General features: G+C 38.6%; 1 protein-coding gene across 9 annotated transcripts in view; it reads left to right on the top strand.

The window, feature by feature from the left end:
• The window catches only part of qkia (QKI, KH domain containing, RNA binding a), a 106,097-nt gene that overhangs the window by 11,455 nt on the left and 81,889 nt on the right, over positions 1-12,753 (top strand). The window lies entirely within an intron of this gene.

Genomic DNA, 12,753 nt, shown 5'->3' with positions numbered 1-12,753 from the left:
GGTTTATTAAATCATGAGGGGTATGGATAAGGTTATTAAGGTATTTTCCCTGGGGTGGGGAGCCCAGAATTAAAAGGCATAGATTTAAGAAAGGGACAAAAGTTCCTTTTAAATCTAAGGGGCAACTTATTTACACAGTGCATGTATGGAACGAGCTGTCAGTAGACGTGGTGGAAACTGGTACAATTACAAGTCTTATGAATAGGAATGTTTAGAGTGATATAGGCCAAGTGATGGCAAATGGGACTAGATTCTAGTTGGACTGATGGGTGTGTTTCTGTGCTGTACATCTGTGACTCTAGATAATATATCCCAGAACATTGTGGGAAGTGAGGGAAGAAATTGAGACCTCTTGCAGAAATATTTGCATCAGCTAGAACTACAGGTGAGGTACCAATCATTGGAAGAGGGCTAATGTCTTAATGTTTAAGAAAGGTGGTAAGGAGAGAGCAGGGAACTATAGATCTGAGAGTCTCACTTCAGTAGGTAAATTGTTGGAGGTGATTATAAAAGAGGATTTATGGGCATTTTTAGAGAGGCAAAAATTGATTAGGGGTAGTCAGCATGGTTTTGTACAAGGAAACCTGATTGGGAAAGTTACCAAAAAGGTTACTGATGGCAGGGCAGTGGATGTTTATTTGGATTTTAGTAAACCTTTGACAAGGTTCTGTATGGTACACTAATTAGTAAAGTTAAGTCACATGGGGTTGAGTGAGCTTGCCAATTGGATACATAATTGGCTTAATGGTAGGAGACAGTAGTGGTGGAGGATTGCTTTTTGGACAGTGACCGGTGGTATTCTACAGGGTTCGGTTATAGGTCCTTTATTTTTTGTCATTTATGCAGTGATTTGAATGAGAATATAAAATGCATGGTTAATAAGTTTTCACACTAAAATTGGCATAGGAGGTTTTCTAAGATTACAAAAGTATTTGGATCAAATGGTTCAATGGGCTGAAAAATGGCCGATGCAGTTCAGTCTGGATAAATGCATGGTAGTGTGTTTTTGTGCAAGAAGGGTTGAGCGTATACAGTTAGTGGTAGGGCCTTCAGTTCTAGAACTGAGATCTAGGGGTGCAGATACATATTTTAAAAATTCTCACATGGGCAGGATGGTCAAAAAGGTGTTTGACATATTTGCCTTCATTGCTCATCCTTTTTGAGTATGGGAGTTAGGATGTTATGTAGAGGTCGTACATGATTGTTGATGAGGTCTCTTGTGGGATACGATGTCCAGTTCTGGTCACCCAATTATGGGAAGGATATTACTAAGCTGAGGAGGGTTCAGAAGAGATTTGAGGATATTGCTGGGTATGGAAAGGTTGATCCATAAAGGCTGGATAGGATGGGACTTTGTTCACTAGAATGTAAGAAATTGAGGTGACCTGATGCAGTTCATAAAATAATGAGGTGTAGATAGTTGATGGTAGTGGTCTTTTCCCTAGGATGGGGGCATTTCAAGACTGGAGGGTGTATTTTTAAGGTGAGAGGAAAGAGATTTTAAGGAAGAACCGTTCTCTTCAAAAATGTGCCTTGTGTATGGAATGAACCTCCAAGGCAGTGGTGGATGTGGGTGCAATTACAATCTTGAAGTCATTTGATAGATGAGTAGGAGAGGTTTGGAGGGATATTGGTCAAGCGTGGCACTAGTTTAGTTTGGGATTATGTTCAGCTTGGACTAAATGGCCTGTTTCATGCTGAGTGACTCTGACTATATATAACTTGTCTAATGGAAAGAAATAGTTAATAGATTATAAACAGCCTGGCAGCTTTTTCTTCTTTGCAGTGGCATTGTTACTATCCATGGTCTGATTCTAATTGAGGGTTATCAGTTCAAAATCGCATAAAGCTGCTAACATAATTTTGAAGTTGGTAAATGCTGGAAATACTCTGCAGGTCAGGCAGTGACTAACTGGAGAGAAACTATTAACATGTTGAGTTGATAATGTTTTAATGAGAAGTGCTTCTTGCTCCATTGTCTCTCCTGAATTTGTCATCTTGTTTATTTCAGATTTCCAGCATCTGCTAACATGACTGTCAAACAAAATTTATTATCTTGTTTTGACTGAGTGCACTCATCTTTAAAAGTTCAATGTTTGAAACTAGTTCTTTTAGCCAAAGTATTGTGGGTTCAGTGTTCCATGGTTTTTTTTTTGAAACGTTGCCTACCTGATGTGAGCCTAAGTGAAATCAATTAATATAAATTCAGTGACATTGATACTGATTATGAATGTTATGCTTTTAATTGTACTACTTTTGGATAATTGTAACGGAACTAAATGATTAACATGAAGTCTGAAACTTTGGGCTTTGGTCCCTGAAAGGGTATTTGAAAAGTTACAGGGGCTTAGGCTCAAAACCATGATATCTACTTTTACAGGAGTATGTTGGTTTATGCTGGGCCAGCATTCATTACCTGTCCCTGGTTGCCCTTAATGTGGTGGTGAGCTGCCTTTGAACAACTGTAGTCCATGTGCTCAAGGTAGAACCAGAATGCCATTGGGATGTGTGGATGCTGAGTTTCTCAAGAACTTTCCAATTGATATTTATTGATTGTTGGTATTTATCTTTGCATTGTGCATTCAAGAAATTAGGACTGTTCTTATTGCAACTAAAGTCTTTGTTTAAATAATTGTACAATAGTGCTTCAGGGAGCTTTGTAATAGATTATCGTGGAAGTATTGTCTGCTGTGTTCAAAATTTGTTATGCAGGTGCAGACAAACGTTACACAGATGTGCACATTTCACTTTTAGTAAGAAAGTAAGCCATTTTTCATAAGTGCATGCATCACTTTTTTTATTAAAGTCTACTTATCTGAAAGGTTGTCTTGCAGCATCTGGTGTGGAGTACTGACTCTAAATGCCATTTAGAAATATAAAGGGAAATCATTTTCACCTAACAGATTTTAGAATCTGTTATGTCGATTGGTACAATGGTTTTTGTGCATATACTGTAAAGTGTTTTTTCTTCAATTACTTCCTGGGGAAATGTAGCCTGTGGAAGTAACGAACTGATTTCTTTTCTTGCTACTTTTTTTGCAGTTTTTAGAAGACCAAATATGACTACCCAATTTTACATTGAACTGCTTTATTAAAAAAAAGCTTCCTGTTGCTGGATCGTGGTGTCTGTAACATGGGAGTGAACCATCAAATCTTGGCTGTTATTTTTCTTAAGGTTTTGCTTCATGGAGCCTAACTAGTTTACTCATGAAAATGTCCAAACTCTCCTCATTAACTACCTAACAAGTTCCTGTGGGAGCCCTCTTTGTTCATTGCTAAACTGACTTTTCTCCAACTTGCCGTTACTGGGAGAACTTGTCAGTGCTGGGATTCCTGATGCCAGTTCCATCTTTGATCCCCTGCCATACTGTTTGTCAAGCATTGGTAGCCTGCATTTGCCCTTCACTGTGACCATAATTTGTAGAGCAGCCACATTCTAACAACACTCTTGGCACATACGTGACTGATACAACACCCAATCAGTTTGAGCACCAGGTCACATGTCTGACCTGTACTTGGCTACATCACCTCTTAGACCCTCTAATTTCCTGCTATTTATGTAATGGCCACTGCAGCTCTCCATACTTATTATTAAATGTGGGACTATAACGTACTGGGACGATTTACGAAATAGTTGAAAGCATTTACTTTAAAACATCAAAAATGAAAATTGCTCACAGAAGCTGTATTTGCCCCTTAGAACATAGTCATGTAGCACAGAAAGGAGATCTTTTGGTCCAGCTAGTCAAGCTGAACATAATCCCCAAACTATACTAGTCCCACCTGCCTGCTCCTGGCCCATATCCCTCCAGATCTTTCCTAATTCATGTGTTCCTCCAAATGTTTCTGAAACATTGTATTTGTACCCACATCCTCCCCTTTTTCAGGATGCTCATGCCACACACTAACCAGCCTCTGCAACACAAAAAATTATCTCATCTTTAAAGCTCACTCCTCTCACCTTGAGTGCCTCTGGTCTTGAAATCCACCATCTTGGGGAAAAGTGTGTTAATGGTAGCTATCTATACCTCCTAATTTTATGAACTTCTGTCAGATTGCCTCTCCATCTCCTATGCTCCAGTGCCACAAGTCTTAGCCTGTCCAGCCTCTCCTTATAACTCAAACCTTCCGTAATTGACAATATCCTGGTAAATTTCTTCTGAACCCTCTTCAGCTTGGTGATATCCTTCCTATAATTGGGTGACCAGACTGGACACAGGCCTCCGGATGAGGCCTCACCAATGTCCTGTACAACCTCTAAGACTTCCCAACTTCTCTACTCAAAGGACTGAGCAATGAAGGCAAGCATGCCAAATGCCTTTTTAACTACCCTGTCTATATGTGATGCAAACCTCAAAGAATTCTTTGCCTGCACCCTTGGGTCCCTCTTTTCAACAACATTACCCAAGGTCCTACCCTGTTTGTAATACCAAAATGCAATGCCTCACATTTATCCAGATTGGACTCCATCTGCCATTTTCAAGTCTGACCCATTTGATCAAGATCCTTTTTATAATCTTTGAAAACCTTCAATGTCTACAATGCCATCAAATCTTGTCATCAGCAAAAGTCCTAACCCTGCCTTCGTGTTCTCATTCAAATTATTTACATGTTGAGTAAGTCAGGAGGAATGGGATTCAGGGGAACATAGCTGTCTGGATACAGAATTGGCTGGCCAACAGAAGACAGCGAGTGGTAGTAGAAGGAAAATATTCTGCTTGGAAGTCTGTGGTGAGTGGTGTTCCACAGGGCTCTGTCCTTGGGCCTCTATTGTTTGTAATTTTTATTAACTTGGATGAGGGGATTGAAGGATGGGTCAGCAAGATTGCAGATGACGCAAAGGTTGGAGGTGTCGTTAACAGTATAGATGGCTGTTGTAGGCTGCAGCGGGACATTGACAGGATACAGAGAAGGGCTGAGAGGTGGCAGATGCAGTTAAACCTGGATAAATGTGAGATGATGCATTTTGGAAGATTGAATTTGAAAGCTGAGTACAGGATTAAGGATAGGATTCTTGGCAGTGTGGAGGAACAGAGGGATCTTGGGGTGCAGGTACATAGATCCCTTAAAATGGCCAACCAAGTGGACAGGGTTGTTAAGAAAGCATATGGTGTTTTGGCTTTCATTAACAGGGGGATTGAGTTTGAGTCGTGAGATCTTGTTGCAGCTCTATAAAACTTTGGTTAGACCACATTTGGAATACTGCGTCCAGTTCTGGTTGCCCTATTATAAGAAAGATGTGGATGCTTTGGAGCAGGTTTACCAGGATGCTGCCTGGACTGGAGGGCTTATCTTATGAGGAGAGGTTGACTGAGCCCTGACTTTTTTTTTTCATTGGAGAAGAGGGGACCTAATTGAGGTATACAAGATAATGAGAGGCATAGATAGTGTCGATAGCCAGACACACTTTCACAGGGCAGAAATGACTAACACGAGGGGTCATAGTTTTAAGCTGGTTGGAGGAAAGTATAGAGGGGATGTCAGAGGCGGGTTCTTTACAGAATTGTGAAAGCATGGAATGCGTTGCCAGCAGCAGTTGTGGAGGCAGGGTCATTGGGGACATTTAAGAGACTCCTGGACATGCATATGGTCACAGATATTTGAGGGTGCATACATAAGGATCAGTGGTCGGCACAACATTGTGGGCTGAAGGGCCTATTCTGTGCTGTACTGTTCTATGTTCTAATTTTATGATCAGTGATCACTGTACCAAGGTGTGTGTCATCTTCTAGAAACAGATGTAAGTTAAGTCCTGTTTACGGTAACATGTAATGAAAGCTAGTTTCAATTAATATTAAGTGATTAAGTACAGTGATTGGTCCAAAGATTTAAATATGGTTTCCAATGCAAAAACAGGGTGAGTGTGGACTGTGTACAATGTGTAGTGTTCAATGGAATATAAAAGGTTTTTCTTTGGAAAAAGTCATTAACATGGATGGTTTGTATATTTTCAGAAGACAAAAGTCTTTAAATGAGACAGATTGGGTGTTATGAGCTACTCTTTTGTGAATTGACCATATATTTTGCTTTATCTAATCATTGTTTTGAATGTAATAACTAACGGCTGCGTGAAACTGATGTAGGCTGTTTTCTATTCAAGTGCTCTAATTTCAATTCTAATTTTAAAAATATCAAAATGAATGTACTGCCTGGGCTTTTGACTTTGTCCACTGAATCTCATTTTAAGCATTTTTTTTGTGAAATCTCATTTGGTTATTAAGCCCTCAGACTACTAGGTGCACTACTAGTAACATTGAAAATTTTAACCCTAACTGTATTCAATGTAAGAATAGCAAATAGCTGCTAAATTCTGTTTCTGCATCACTGGAAAGTGAGCATTTTAAGAAATGGGGTTGAAAGTGTGATGTCAAAAATGTTAAGATAATAGAAATATGAAGCTTTAGTAGTAAAGTTAGTGGTTTTTATTCACTTGTGGGACTTGAGCATTGCTGGCTGGTCAGCATTGATAGCTCATCACCATCACCTTTAGGGCAAATAGGGATGAGCTGCCTTCTTGAATTGCCGTAGTCCTCTTGCTGTGGGTTGACCCACAATACCAGCAGGGAGGGAATTCCTTCAGTCATTGAGTCAAAATCCTGGAACAGTGGTATATTTCAAAGTTAGGGTGATGAGTGGCTTGGAGGGGATCTTGGGAACACCACCAGTGCCCTTGTCCTTCTAGATGGAAGTGGTTGTGGGTTTGGAAGGTGCTGCCTAAGGGTCTTTGAATTTCTGCAGTGCATCTAGTAGATGGTGTGCACTGCTACTGTGGCTAGCTGTAATGTTTAACGTGACAAAATTGAAGTTTTAATTGGTTGTACTGGTCTTAAGTTAGAAATATTATTTAATATTTATTACATGCTGCATTAGCTGTATTGTGTGGCTTGCTACCCTAAAATATTAGTTTGGACTAATTTGATAGTCTGCTCACTTACAAGTTTCAGCAAAGCATACATTTTTTTAAAAAAGCAGCGCTTAATAAAATTTTGTAATGGATGCAGCATTATTCATTAACCTCACGAGTGCTCAATTTGCACTTTTTAAAAAGAATATTAACTTGAAATGTAGCAATATTTTTCATTATACTGCAGTAATCAGACCCAGTCTTAGTCATCAGTACTTCATGTACTATTGTGTTGGTACACAAACAGTATATGAGAGAAGAGTTACCATTACTGGAATTAGCAAAAATTAGATGTAATTTGAGCAAGGGAAAGGTGTGAGAAATAAAAAATAAAGACTGGTAGAGAGGTATTGACAGTCTCTTGTTCAAGAATGTTGATGGAGCAGAAAAAGAAACCGATGTGGCTAGAGCAGGTGTGCTCTGAAAACAAAAATTTTAAAACGTGTAAAGAAAGGGAACAATGAAGAGAGGTGGTGCATGCTTTTTATATCTGTTTGTTGCACAGTCTAGAAGGCTATGAAGTGCCACATAAAAAGCTTGACAGTAACTGATCTGTTGAACTTTGGCAGGGTGATCAAGGAAATGTATGGAATTAAAATGGGAGAAATTGAGGACTGGAGATCAGTTGTGTGTGTGGAAAAACACAGCAGGTCAGGCAGCATCCAAGGAGCAGTAGAATTGATGTTTCGGACATGGGAACATTCCTGATGGAAGGCCTGATTTAAAGGGCTTATGCCCTAAACGCTGACTCTCCTTCTTGGATGTTGTCTGACCGACTGTGCTTTTCTAGCACCACAATCTACCGTGGAATTAAAACGACGGTATTTGGGACGATGCTTGCAAGAAGGAAGAAATATTCCTTAAAGCAGTCGTCTAATTTACATTTGGGCTCCCGAGTGCAGAGGATGTCATACTGAGCCATGGGTGCAGTGTACTCAATTAAAAGAAGTGCACGTGACTAGTTGCTTGTGGAAGAAAATTGAGCCAGAGGTGCTGAGGATGTAAAAAAGCAGGTATTCTATTTGCGTAGAAAATTAAGATTTCAGAAGCAAATTTAAAAAGAAAAGGTGTTTCCTGCAGCAGAAGGTAGCGCACCAACTTGGCAATGTAGGATAGGCAACCTTTCCTGTGAGACTTCCATTAGATGAAAATAAAAATGCAATTCTCGTAAGCAAGCCATTTCTAATCTCCAGTTATACATACGATTTACCATAACCTTTTTCAAATTTTGAAGGACAGAAAAGTCTGTCTCCTTTCTCTGTACCTAGCAATTTCTACTCCTTTACAAGCATTGCTATGATTAAGCATCTAATCACTTCTATTGAAGCTGCTTTTACATTGATTTTTATTGGGTACTTGTGTTGGTTCTTGACAATAGCATCCTGAGAGCTGGTATCGGAGTCTGACCAATTTCATGTTAAGATTGTCTCAGTATGTAATCCAAATGTTGGAAATCTGTGACATAAACACTCCTAGACAAGTGCAATGTACGTGGCGACTGGAAAATTTGGTAGGCAGATCTTCAATTTTTTTTTCTCTCTCTCTCCTCTTGTTCACCTACTGTGTTCTGTGCTGGGATCTAATAATGTATTTGCATTAAAGTTGCTTTCAGGACATCACATGGTTCCCATTACATCAAAATTCTCTTTATTCTCCAGGGTAGTTACAGAATAATGTAGCAAAGCCTAGTTGTGCGGTTTTTGGGACAGTGGAGATGTACTTTGCACATGTATATTTGCTTAAGCATTAGTACATCTGGTGTATCCGGTGCTCGCTTTTGCGCTTGATTTTTGTTCAGGTATTTCATTTAATTCTGACTAGTGTGACATTTTTTTTAATGTATTCTCCCTTGATTGTGGTGGTTTGCTGATTGTACCTCTGGACTCCCAGATTAATTTATTTGGTCAGGTTTAGTTTCTATTCTTTGTTAAATGTCCTAGGGGATGCAATCCTTTGATTAAAATAGCTTTATATTTGTGTTTACTTAATGAGATTCTTGTGGCTATTCACTTTCTCATTAAATTATTGCTTGAAGCAGAGAAACCTGAAAAAGGCTGATGAAGAGAGAATGGTTTTACTTTTGTATTGAAATTGACCAATTTTACCCCTGACCTCCTTTCAGTTAGTGGCTTTATGCATGACTTCCATAAGGCTCGCTATATGCATACTTTGGAATGCAATTTATTTAAATGGAAAGGTGGGGAAGATAAATGCAGTCTTGCTCTTTTTCCTGGTCTGAAGAAACAACTAACAGATAAGTTTTATGACCTTGTCGGTCAGTGGTATGCAACATAAATTGTGGAAGTTATAGGTGTACATAAGGTTAAATCTTAACACCCATGTGTAATCCTTGAATTCCAGATCATATTTGATCTGCATATGTCTTGATTTGCTGATGCTCAAATCAGAATACAAGACTTATTGGCTTTAGTTACCACTGAGACTGAAAGGCCTTTTCTATAACCACCTATAGAAACTCAAAAGGCCGGACAGGAAAGTTAGCATCTCCATAGAACAGTACAAGAGGTTTTGCGAGTCTTTTGGATTTCACCATAATTTTACCTATTTTATGGAAATAACTGTCCTAATGGAAGAGTTAGGAGTGTTTAACCACCAACATTTAGTTGCTAAGTATTTTTGGTAGGTCTGGTTGCACAAATAAACCTATTTAGTGATGCTTTTTTAGGGTTATTGTAGTTTTATCTTGGTCCTTTTTTGAGTTCAAATTATGGAGAGGAAAGAAGTTTTTAGAGTCAGCACACTACTGTGCTATAGCTAGCATTCTGCTGCCAATTAATTTCTTTTTGTGTTCTGATTTCCATCTGAAATAGATGTTTTTCTTTGAAAATGGGGGCAAGAGGCTGAAAACCCAGAAAGCCAGTAACTTCAATGTTAAGTCGCAATGGTTTTTGTTTATCTACACTAGGGATCTGGTGTACTACAGCATAACTGAATTTGCTACAATTAAATCCTGCTAGTAGATTACAACTCCTTTTACTCAAAATCTTTTAATTTTCACTTGGGCATGTATTTGTAGATTTGAAGTCTTGATTTTACAGTTGCTTTGATAAATGCAGTCTAGTGCTGCTAGCATTGAATTAAACTTGTATCCTATCGTTCACATTCTTTTAGTGCTATTAGTAAGATAAGCACATGCATTTTTTTTCCCACAGGGAGATTGGGATGTCATGCAGACTAGGTTTCACATTCTGTAGATTAGTTTTATTTTAAATGAATGTTAACTGTTTTGCCTTTTTTGATGAGGCTTGACATTATCTTTCAATGCTGCATGTGCTGGTTTATTTTGGGAATTATTAAATTGAAGTAGGAGATAATCTGGCTGAAATGGATGTGTTGGGAGCTGTTAACTTTAATGTTTAAGGTTGTAGTTGTAGACATTTTGATCAATTGTGTTCTTCCTCAAACGCTGTCGTTATTTTACCTTAACATGTGTTTTGTTTACCGGAAACTTGAGCACATCTCTAATATTGTGGAATAATTCTTTTAAAGTATCAAATATGAAATAATTTAGACCTGAAAGAAATTTTGAAGCCAGGGTTGTGATGGTATAACTGCTAAGCCAAATTTCTTAAAGTCTGCTAGATATGTAAAGCATCCAAAATTCTAGTTCTCGACCAGGTTAGATTGAAATGTATGTTTAGGTGAAGAATCCAAATTTGCATTTTGTCAATCATGACTGGTTTTAAGCAATTTTCGGCAAGGGGGAAATATCCATATTTCTATTTTTGAATGAAGTCTCCAACCCACCTACCCACCAAGAGTTTGCATGTATTATTGGAGTTCGCTGGCTTTCTCTCTCAAGCATATTTTCAAAAAATTATAAATTGTGACAATTCTGATGAAGTACAGTTGTTTTAATATGTTGGATGACAACTCCTGTTTTTAATATTGTTTGCTCCACTTCCAGATCCACTGTTTAGTTATGCAGCTTCCTTTCATTTTTATCTGCTTAAGGTAAAATGCAAATTTGCCTGGTTAGGCATTATCCTCCAAATGAACTTTTCACATTTGAGTGGTTCATGTAATGTAGCAAGTTCAAGTTGCCATTTGTGATCATGGCCATGGTGTTGGGTTAAAGAGCATGGTATTGATGATTCTACTGGTGCTGCTATCATAAACGGTTTCATTTGTGTGTAGCCATAATATGTACCACAGTTACTGTTTTGTGGGCTTGATCCAATCCAAATATTTTTCATAATTCCATCTTAACATTCTGCATAAAATGCTCCTGAGTTAGGTTTCATGCGTAGATGTGACTCTGTCAAGGCTTTTGTAAACTCTTTAATCAATGATTTATAAATGTGGTGATTGGTCAGGTGAGTACTCCATTCTCTTTATGTTCTAAATATGACTTTGAGTAGACTCTTCAGTTATCAAGCTCACCATCTTGAATAAAGAAAACACTGGACAATCATTTTGAGTATTTAGGTTCTTAAACATTTTCTTATCAATGTTTTAAGGCTGATACTATGTATCTGAGGCAACATCCAGTCTTTACAATTGTTTGGTTATCATATGGAATGCGACATTGGCTCCTTCCTATAAAATGGAAAATCTATAAAATGACTAATTAATTGACTGGGATGCTTGATTTTTGTGATTGACTACACTTTTTTTCAAAAGGTACCACTTGAAGTCATATCCAGAATGGCCAGAGATTATGTTGTAGAATATGTTGCTTGACCAGTTAAAGATCTGAAGGGGAATGGATGTGGGAATTACTTTGAATTCCAGTGACTTAGTTCACAGCGATGAATGTCAATCACAGATTAATCTTGGTTATGAACTGGTTTGTTTTCAGAGTGAACAGAAACATCTAGGGGTTCAGATAAATAGTTCTTTGAAAGTTGTCGCAGGTAGACAAGGTAATTAAGATGTTTAATAAACTTGCTTTGATTAGTGAAACAATTGAGTATAGGAGTTGGGAAGTCATTTAAGGTTGTACAGGGTTGGCACAGTGGCTCTTTGGTTAGCACTCCTGTCTTACAGTCCAGGGGTCCAGCATCAATTCCAACCTCTGGTGACTGTGGTTATTGCACGTTTTCCCAGAGTCTACGTGGGCTTCCTCCCACAATCTAAAGATGTGCAAGTTAAATGGTTTGGCCATGTTAATTTGCCCATAGTGTCCAGGCATGTGCATGCTAGCTATATTAATCATGGCGAATATAGGGTTATAGGGATGGGATAGGCCTGAGTGGAATGCTGTTTGGAATATTGTTGTGTACTTGATGGGCTGAATGGCCTGCTTCCAAAATGTAGGGGTGGTATGAAATACAGGATGTTGGTGAGGTCACTTTTGGAGTACAGTGCAGTTCTGGTCGCCCTGATTCAGAAAGATATTACTAAATTAGGGGTGGGGTTCAGAAAAGATTTTACCAGACGTTACTGGGACTGAAGGCCCAGAGTTAAGAATAGGCTGGGACTTTGGAGAATAACTTGAGGGGTTACCTTTTTATGGAGGCTTATAAAATCATGAGGGGCATGGATAAAATGGAGGGAATTCACAACTAGCGGGCATATATTTAAGGTGAGAGGAGAGATTTAAAGGGACCAGAAGGACAATTTTTTTTCAGAGCGCGGTTCATTCATGGAATGAACTGCCAAAGGAAGTGGTAGATATAGGTACAGTTGCAGCATTTAAAGATCCTTGGATAAGGGAATGATTAGGAAGGTTTAGTGATATGGACTAAACTCCGGCAAGTGGGAATGGTTTAGATTGGGAATCTTGGTTGGCAAGGGCAACTTGGATCAAAGGGGTCTGTTTCTGTGTTGTGACTGACTTTGCTAGTAACAGTTTAGTTTGGTTTTATGTCTGATTTACATCAACA

The sequence above is a fragment of the Hemiscyllium ocellatum genome, chromosome 30 (assembly GCF_020745735.1).
Source record: "Hemiscyllium ocellatum isolate sHemOce1 chromosome 30, sHemOce1.pat.X.cur, whole genome shotgun sequence".
In the NCBI taxonomy this organism is placed as follows: Eukaryota; Metazoa; Chordata; class Chondrichthyes; order Orectolobiformes; family Hemiscylliidae; genus Hemiscyllium; species Hemiscyllium ocellatum.
Note: the sequence above shows the minus strand (reverse complement) of the source record. Positions and strands in the feature narration are given on the sequence as shown.